The sequence below is a fragment of the Lolium perenne genome, chromosome 6 (genome assembly GCF_019359855.2).
Source record: "Lolium perenne isolate Kyuss_39 chromosome 6, Kyuss_2.0, whole genome shotgun sequence".
Taxonomy (NCBI): Eukaryota; Viridiplantae; Streptophyta; class Magnoliopsida; order Poales; family Poaceae; genus Lolium; species Lolium perenne.
The window spans coordinates 222,294,518-222,302,336 of NC_067249.2; the positions used below are offsets into that span (position 1 = coordinate 222,294,518).

A 7,819-nucleotide genomic window follows, 5' to 3' on the forward strand; every position below is an offset into this window, starting at 1 on the left:
AGTCCAAAAGAAAATCTTAAAAAAAAATACAGACCGGAACAGCGCCCTACCATTGTGGTGCCACCAAATATGTAGAAACTACGACGCTTGTGGGCTGTTGAGAAATTACCGTCGTAGAAATGTGCGATCTGGAAAATTACTACTATAGCATTGATTCAAGAAATCGCTTTTGAAAAAATACATGTAATTACAGTCTCACGAAAAATTACTGCTTAATAGTTAACACGAGAAATTACGACGCTTGTGGGCCGTTGAGAAATTACCGTCATAGAAATGTGTGATCTGGAAAATTACTACTATAACATTGATTCAAGAAACCGCTTTTGGAAAAATACATGTAATTACAGCCTCACGAAGAATTACTGCTTAATAGTTAACACGAGAAATTGCTAGAGAAATCATTATCGAAAACTCTAAAAAATTAGAATCAGGAAATCTAAAAAATATTCTAAAAGAAAACGAAAAAAATGGCTGGAGTACTGTTCATATGCACATGAACAGTGCCTGAATCAATGTGGTGAGGGCAAACCCCTTCAGCTTTTATATATAGTACTAGGAAGTTTGCGGCGCGGCGCACGCCGCGCCCTTGGTGTTCCTGCGCTGCCATCAAATATACGTCGTATTTGTCTTAGCATCAGAATTATAGAGCACAATCCTACGGGCAAGAAAGATATTATTTTTTTGCCAAGAGAGTGGAAGCGTTAAACCATGCTGCTTCTAAATGTAGGCGGTACGGTAGGTCGGTCTGATGACACATGAAGTCTAACACGGCTATATCATATACCATAAAAGTAAATAAAACTACCTTACCTCTTAATTTGAAAAAGAACCAACTAAGCACTGGCTGGGAACTGAAAGATAACTGAAAATAAGACACTAACATACTGTAGCAGGCGACAGAGATATACAAATATTGAAATTGTTAAAACGAAACACTGGCATATACATAATTCAGAGAATGGGAGGCTTCCTGGAGGTAAAAACAAAATAAATAAAAAAGGACGGCAAATTGCATAAACTGAGCAAGACAATAATGTCTATCCATGTTTTGACATGTGAACCTATGCATTGGTTGCTAAAAATAACCAAGCATTTTACATAGAGTGGAGCAAAGCAAACACAAATATAGAAGAATCTATATTTACTACTCTTGTATAGACTAATATAATAGAATGTACATCCGTACCATTAACTCGAACCTTCCGTGTTTCCAGCAATTCAATTAGGAAGGAACAGAGGAAAATAATGGATTCCGCATTTCGAGTACTACAATTAGTAAGGAAGAGAGGAAAATAATGGATGAACTGTCTTTTCTGAACTATAGCCCAAAGACTAAGGTGGACGCAATAAATAAACGCCTAATTAGTACATTCCTAAATCCTTACAAAAGCACCATACTCCGGATGGCCACGAAGATACAGTTACTGTATATAACATGAATGTTCAAAACGTAGGGAAAAATCAAAACTGAACTGAAGCTACAAAATAGTTCAGTTGAGAAAAAATAACACCTATGCATATCATTAACATTAAGCATTCCATTAAACGGATGTCATGCATAAAAACAATACTCCAACTGCAGGAAAGAATCAACATAATCCTCAACTCACATATATTTCTACTGAACAAAGGAAGTTCTGTGAAGGCCAAAAAAAAAATCATTATCTTAGCCCACAGAAACAATGCAGGACGAAAATTTTCATTCATGCTAACCTTGTTGCATCCTGAACCTTACAGCGTATAACCTTAGGTGTCATCTCCATTGGAGCTGCTGATCTGACCTGAAAACTGGCTAACCGTCATGCCAACAAACTGGATGATGTCTGGCGTGATCACCTTAAGAGTAATGATGTCTGTTTTTCTGCATGAAACCTACTATTTTATTAATACCTTACCATGGCATGTTTCAGAACCAGTAATGTTCAAGGTTGCCTTATACTAATCACACTTGATGAACCTCCATGACTCTGTACCCATCTACAGTATAATGCCATCTAATCAGATAATGGAAGGAACTAAGTGTGTGTAGGAACAACTACAATATTTGTTGCCTTGCATCTGACTCCACACCTGAAGGTCGTATAGGTGCTGGATTTTAAGGGGAAAAAGTTACTGAAATGGGCTAAGCAAATCAATAACTATGAACAACAATATTACACGAAGGATGAGCTAGCTACTGAAATGAATGCAATCAGAGCAGGTTAGGTACTAATAATGATCATTTGGCGCTTGTTTTTTTTTTTGCTTACTGCATATATACTTGAATATTTACTTTGCTTTTGCTAAAGTACTTCCGGCCTCCTGAAAATAGGGCGGGGGTCACTTGCTTTTGCTCGATGCATGGAACTCCCCAAACCATGCCGTGAACCGCCACCTAATAATAACATGGCCTGAAATATCAATAAAAAGAGCATTGATAAGTAACATCCATGGGAGACAACTAACTGAAACAGCTGCACATAGATTAGGAAAAAATTCTCAGGGAGTGGCACTTGTCATAATCATATAGAAGTAGTACCTATGTCATATACTGAGCAGTAGTTTTATAAGGTACCTAATATTACAGTGCCTGCGTGCCATTCTCGAACTCTTATATCTGCTGCAAGGAAAAGAGCATTGAATTAATGTTATTTGCTTTACTGTGACCAGGCTTCTTTGGCCTAACTTGGTACCTGAGGAAGGTCTCCTTCCGTTTGTACTTTTCCCTCTTCTAAGCGCAATGAAAGCAGTCAAGCTGCATTTCGTCAAAATACTGTGACCTATACCATTTACTGAAACATATCTTTTACCTGGCAAGGCGTAGTTACCTATTTGGATGGTCACAATTCCTTAGATTTGTTTTTTCTCATTGGTTGGATTGTAGACAATGAGTATACACTGAGCTGCTAGTACAACTTCGCAAGAATGAAGCTGATTCAAAAGTAGACCTTTTTTTGGCTGGTGCAGCAGCTGTTCTCGAGTTCATTTTCCTGGTGTCAAGTGTTCTGTTTGTTTCGTTGCATATAAAGAATGGTAATACATAAGATGATATATTGATGTCAGTTTTTGCACACCTAGATAGAATTTGTATGTGTTTACATCACCCAGTTCTGAATAGACCATCACTATAGTGTCCTCGGAAGATGTGGCGGCTGAAATCCTGGTATTTTGTGGTGGTTTTAGAGTGTCATTTGATGGATGAGTCATGGAGGTTGATCCATTTATTTGTTGCCAAAGCAGGAGGCCACACATAGTTGTTGAATTAGGAAATCCCAAGCGGAAAAGATACTACTATTCAGAAATCAGTGCAATGAACATGTCTAACTTTGTTTTCTGAAACAAAATGGAAGAATCGCTTCCCATGACTAATACTACTGAGCTATAGAAAAAAAAAACAATTATGCGATTACCTGTGATCTTGCAAAAACTCAACCAAAATAAAGATGCAGTTGACCTCCTGTCAAACATACACAGATTCTCATTTGCACAAAAGAAATTGGCACCCTGGCATCTAAAACCACCACCAATGAGATCTGTGGCAAATAAGAAAAGTATAGCATCAGGTGGATGAACCAAACGATGGCTGAGAGCAATTTACTGACATAAAGTGTGGGGATGGGGTGGAACCGCTCATCAAATTCAGGTAGCGTAACAGTACAAATGGTAAGTTGGAAGCTGCGTGCAGAAAAATCACATGGCTTACCCAGACTATGCTTCCGTCTTGAAGCACGAGGAGACACACATCGGCAAGACGGCAATCCTTCATGAGCGTCCTCGTCGCCTTCCCGGCGGTGGTGGGGCGGCTCCCAGTCAAGGCCACTCTCAAAAAGCCGGAGCAGGCAGTTGTAGTGCTGGCATCGGGGGCCAAAACAACGGACCCACGATGCGTCGCTGCCTGCGCAATACTGCCCCTAGCGTCAGTCTCCCGTGGAGCAGCACACCGGCGACACGTGAACAGGGCCGACAAACCAGGAGAAGAACCGATCTCTCCGGGCCGCCTCCGCTGCACATCAGACGACGGGGCTCTGCGCGGCCGTTGGCGTTACTCGGACACACGGACGAACCGATCAGCAATGGTACCAAGAGGAAAACACCTGAAAGTCTGCAACAAGCCAACAACCAACACATCAGATTGCGAAAAACGGAAACAAAAATCAACACATCAGATCGAGAGGAAACGGAAACGCAAAAGGGAGGAAAAGCAGGATGCCAGGAGCAGAGGGAGAAGACGACCTCACGTCGATGGCTCCGCTGCATCAGGGATGGCTCGAGGGTGCCGGCCCATAGGAGATGACACCTGGGCGTTGAGGACGCTGTCCACGGGGCAGGGGCGGCGAGGTGGAGTAGGCCACCGTCAGAGCGCGTGGTCGCCATCTCCCTCGACCTCGTGGTGGCCACCGCAGTTTTCTCTGTAACCAAGGCGAGCAGCTGAGCAGGACGCGGCGGCGGATGTCATCTGCATCGAGTCTGACCGGAGGCTGCAGGGCGACGGACTTGGGAGGTGCGAGGAAATCGCGCAGAATAGTAGATGACTCCCGGCGGTGGATACCGAGCTGAGGAATGAGGAGGAGGATAACCGGCTGAAGCTAGATGTTGACAGGGGAGAGGTGGGATACGGCTGCAGGAGGACGTCCTCCTCGGCCGTTGCCGTCAGAGAACATGAGACCGCCCGTTGAGCCACGCCACCTCGCGTGCCCCAAGCTCGGAGGATCCAGGGCCGCGACAGGGTGTGGAAGGCGGAGCTCGGTCCGCCGCTGCACTCCACGGTCGCTGCCGCTCGCACGTGCGGGATTGCGGCCATGCGCCACCATGTACCAGTACCATAGTGGGCCTAGTGGCCACTGTTCAGGCGAGCAGCTGCACCGGGAACCGGAGCGCGTCGGTGTCGGGCGCAACGCTTGAGAGGACTGAACCTAGGCATGGCCGCTGAACAGGGGCAGGCCGACGGGTAGGGGCTCCTGTGTTTCAGGTAGGTGGTGAAGAGCCCAGCTAGGAGATCCAATGGAGATGGAGATATATTTTTGGATAGATAGAGGTGGAGCTGTCGATGGAAGATCTGGGCAAGAGAAAAGAACAATTTGGATTTCTGGAGAGAAGCTCCTGCGGTGGAAAGCCAGGGTCACGGCACGTGGCCGTAAAGAGGCGGAAGAGTACGCCTCGAGATAGGTAGAAGCGGCACAATAACTGGCGACCGGGAAACTGGGAACCGTGTAGTAAATAAATACGAGAAGGCATGAGAAACCGGAAGCAACCGGATGTAAAATAGAAAATCACCGGCAAGAAGCGGTGGAAGAGAATTTAACACGTAAAAATAAAACGACGAAACTAACATCCGCGGGAGACCTAATGCGCAGCATCACCCATCTACAGTGCAAAAGAGTAACGCGTCAATTTTTTATTGGAAGCAAGTGCACCATCTACGGTGCCCAAAATGCTAATGTTTCAGCAAATGGGTTCAGATTTTATATAGGTAATAATAATTATATAAACCACCTACTGTTTCAAAAAAAAGACTATTTTTATATGTGTTTTTTGTAAACAATCTTGTTATAGAAACTATATTTTTGTGTTCTGCACCTAAACTCGACAACCTTGTACTCGACAATCTTGTACTCTAGAGACCTCTGTGAAGTTGTACGTTAGACTTATACACTCTCTGTAATGCTGCGACTATATGTCCCTAAATATTTAAAGATATCATGGAGAAGGATTGTAGAGAGACCTACATACAGTAAGATGCATATATTAATATGTGTATTATTGTGATACTTTTGGTTTGATTGACTTATATGTGAAATCCAATAGAATAAAATGATTTTCCTAAGCATGAATATGAAAGTAAACTAGCAATAGCTTCTCAAAATACAATCGTAATTTAGCATCTAAAACTTATTTGAGCAAATAAAAATTATGAATGAGCATGATTATAATTGCAATCTTACTTACTATACCTACTATTATCGAAGATATTAAGACATGTGATGTATATGAATAAAAAATGGCATGCATTTAATGTCAAGATTAGTTGTGATTAAATAAAACAGTTTGGTGTAAATATGTGAGAAAAATAGTTTAACCCATCCATCATGGGCCCACAAAGTGAGTGTTTTCATAAAAAGTAGGAGCTATCGAAGGATTCAGTTGAACATGCTATGTAATTCGTTCTGCTCAGATCTAGAGTCTACCATTTCATACTTCATGACTGTTTAGATTAGTTGATGCCTGCATTCTGAAATAACATCCATCGCTTTGGAGATGTCCCACCGTAGGTTCAAGATCTCCTAGACCTCCTCACCACCTTCACAAGGGACCAGTACCTACTCCTCAAATCCCATCTGGCACACGAGGATGCCCTGGGCCAATCTACCATCTTCAGCAAGCTGTACGGTCTTCTAATGGCTTTGAAGGCAAGGGACATGAACCAATTCCCCAATGCCATGGGGAACATGAACAACGCCATCAACAGCCCCGCCTGGATCTGTGATGTGTCAGCTCCTACTACTAAGAGCTGTGCTACTCACACGCTGATCACTTGGAACACACACGCACTCAAACTCCAATGGAATGGAGGACACGAGTAGTATTTTGGTGCAGCTCAAGACGTCTGCTTTTCTTGCTTCTTCTCTACTACTTGGTGTGTCCTGAAATGATACAAGGGTGTCCTATTTATACTACTAGATGAGCTGCATGGTTTAGCTCTTCTACTACTCTCCAAAGTGTGGACAGCTGACCGTTGAAGGCCAAGAAGTCCAACCCCATTATTCACCTACAGCATTGCACGTTTATCATCTTCTAGCCGGCCATGCGAGGCTGATGTTCACACTAATACTATTACTACTAGCACATGCACCTACACATGCACATGCCCGTACTGGTTGAGTCCTCTAGCAACTTGATTAATACAACAATTCTCCCCCTAATCTAGTTGCTGTAGAGGTTGACGACGCCAATTCTCTCTCGCAGATTCTGAAACTGAATGCGACCTAGTGCTTTGGTCAGGATGTCCGCGAGCTGGTCATGAGTGCCGATGTACTCGACGTCGATCTTTCCATCCTCGACACACTCCCTGATGAAATGGAAGCGTGTCTCGATGTGCTTACTCTGGTCATGGAAAACCGGATTTTTGCATAGCTGAATTGCAGACTTGTTGTCCACAAAGATTGTCGCAGTGTCATCCTTCTTGTCGAGGAGGTCGCCAAGAAGTCGGCTGAGCCAAATTCCTTGGCAAGCCGCGGTTGTTGCAGCAATGTACTCCGCCTCGCACGATGAAAGTGCGACCACCTTCTACTTCTGTGACTGCCAAGTCACAGGGTTACGATCAATCATGAATAGCATACCTGAGGTGCTCTTTCGGTCGTCGATGTCGCCTGCCATGTCGGCGTCACTGTAGCCGATCAGCTTGCCGCCATCCTCATCCTTCATGTAGCGGCAACCATAGTTGTGCGTACCAGCAATGTACCGCAACAAATGCTTGACAGCAGCCATGTGCTCTGTCGTGGGCTTCTCCATGAACCGGCTGACGTAGCCGACGGCGAATGCAATGTCAGGACGAGTGTGCACAAGGTACCTCAGGCTCCCGATGTTGGAGATATGCCCAAGAGGCAATAATAAAAGTGGTTATTATATATCTTTATGTTTATGATAAATGTTTATATACCATGCTATAATTGTATTAACCGAAATATTGATACATGTGTGATATGTAAACAACAAAGAGTCCCTAGTATGCCTCTTAACTAGCTTGTTGATTAATGGATGATTAGTTTCATAATCATGAACATTGGATGTTATTAATAACAAGGTTATATCATTATATGAATGATGTAATGGACACACCCAA

At 43.5% G+C, this 7,819-nt stretch overlaps 1 long non-coding RNA gene across 4 annotated transcripts; it reads right to left on the bottom strand.

The window, feature by feature from the left end:
* Positions 1-297: 297 nt before the first annotated feature.
* LOC127305775 (uncharacterized) lies at positions 298-5,171 on the bottom strand. Of its 4 annotated transcripts, none has more exons than XR_007854143.2 (5): positions 4,213-5,171; positions 3,683-4,081; positions 2,555-3,512; positions 2,273-2,390; positions 298-1,977 (listed from the first exon to the last, which is right to left on the bottom strand). It is a non-coding gene; the product is annotated as an uncharacterized lncRNA (long non-coding RNA). The 4 variants fall into 4 exon arrangements; XR_007854146.2 differs by having other exon boundaries at positions 298-1,861; positions 2,519-3,512; XR_011747697.1 differs by having other exon boundaries at positions 2,519-3,512.
* Between the last annotated feature and the right edge of the window lie 2,648 nt (positions 5,172-7,819).